This window comes from Schistocerca americana, chromosome 3, assembly GCF_021461395.2.
Source record: "Schistocerca americana isolate TAMUIC-IGC-003095 chromosome 3, iqSchAmer2.1, whole genome shotgun sequence".
In the NCBI taxonomy this organism is placed as follows: Eukaryota; Metazoa; Arthropoda; class Insecta; order Orthoptera; family Acrididae; genus Schistocerca; species Schistocerca americana.
Genome location: NC_060121.1, coordinates 367372126 through 367373788, shown reverse-complemented (window position 1 = coordinate 367373788; position 1663 = coordinate 367372126). Strand labels below are relative to the sequence as shown.

Here is a 1663-nt window from a genome sequence, read left to right as displayed (position 1 = left end):
ACCAGTACAGCAAAAAAATATTTTCCTGCTGGATTTCAATGTGGTCGCCATCAGTGCTACTGTCATACTGTTACTTGGATACGAAAATACAGTGCCATTTGATGCTGTCAAACCAAACCGCCACATGCCGCCCCTATCACTCTGATAGTAACTGCACACCAAAGGCGGCTACATGTGTAATGGCAATTATAACGTCATTCATATGCCGTCAACCACGACAAGCTCAGAATTACGTATAGTATTCCGGATTAAATTATCATTTACACAATTTGAAATATCACTGAAGGCCAGTATTACGCAAGATTCAGTGCATCATGATAGAAACCTAGGACCTTCACAGATTGCCGGTCTGTTTGCATTTAAAGCGTTTTTCTAATATTCCAGTGAACCGGCACTGCATCGCTATTGTTAGGTATATATTAGAATTGGATATACGTCCTAGTTTCCTCCTCCTTGTCTCTCCCCATCTGCGCGCTCCTTTCTCCATGACCTTGAGGGTTGTTCATTCTTATTGCAAAGAAAAATTTGGTTGGGAAATGAAGTCACTTAAAATGAATGGGTGTATACGTTGGCATAATTGATAAAAGGGTACGAGAGAGACCTATTCTGCTTTTGTATCTGTGAGGATAACAGCTTCAATGACAGTATTCCGCATAGTTCTAATCTCCGAATAGGTAGGATTACTAAGTTTTGGAGGATTTGTTTCTGTAGGAGTTTTCGGATCACAGGCCCATAAGCCATGCATGCAACTTTCCCTGTTTAGTAAGGAAGAAAACAAAACAGCACGTGAAATGATAATTAAATCAAGACCCTAAGCTGTCGACAGGTGTTGGTATACATCAACGGGGAGAGTTGAAAATGTGTGCCCTGACCGGGACTCGAACCCGAGATCTCCTGCTTACATGGCAGACGCTCTATCCATCTGAGCCACCGAGGGCACAGAGGATAGTGTGATTGCAGGGTTTTATCCCTTGCACGCTCCCCGTGAGACTTACATTCGCAACTTAATGTCCGCGAACTATATTCGTTGAGCCCCTGCCCATTACACTCATTACTCGCGGCAGACTTCTCTTACCGAGTCCCGTAAGAGTTCGGGCAATGCGTTTGCATCCAGCACAGAAGAAAAAGGTCAATGGCCGGATAGCCTTAACTATATGAAGATGGTATCTGTTCTTTGGCTTCTCCGACCCCAGGTTTCCTACATCAAATTGTTTAGTGTAGGATTCTCTATGCCCTGTTATATTTTTGCACGCTCTTACGGAAACACACTGTATAATAGAAACATGTGTGTATACTATATATATTAAACTTGTAGTCATTTCTGGCCAAATTTTTATTAGAGTATTGTTTAAAAATTAGAAGTAAACTGGTAAAGTACTTTTCGATGTTTTTGTCTACAATGTCACATGTCACATATAACATATAAAAGGGAAACATTGTTAGCAAAAATGTCTAAAGGTTCTTAAACGATTTACTTCACATTTTATATGATACTCTAATAAACATTCGGATCGACATAGACTGTATATTTTTTAAACAACAATGTTAAGATTTTCTGCAAAACCTGGATGCGAGAAAGAAAATCCTGTACTGCGAAAATATATAGCATATGTCCGTACAAATTTATTGTGTAAAATTTAATATTTGAAGTGAATGGTCGAGG

At 39.7% G+C, this 1663-nt stretch overlaps 1 non-coding gene across 1 annotated transcript; it reads right to left on the bottom strand.

The window, feature by feature from the left end:
- Positions 1 to 863: 863 nt before the first annotated feature.
- Positions 864 to 938, bottom strand: Trnat-ugu. The gene has a single exon. It is a non-coding gene; the product is annotated as a tRNA-Thr (tRNA).
- Positions 939 to 1663: the final 725 nt, after the last annotated feature.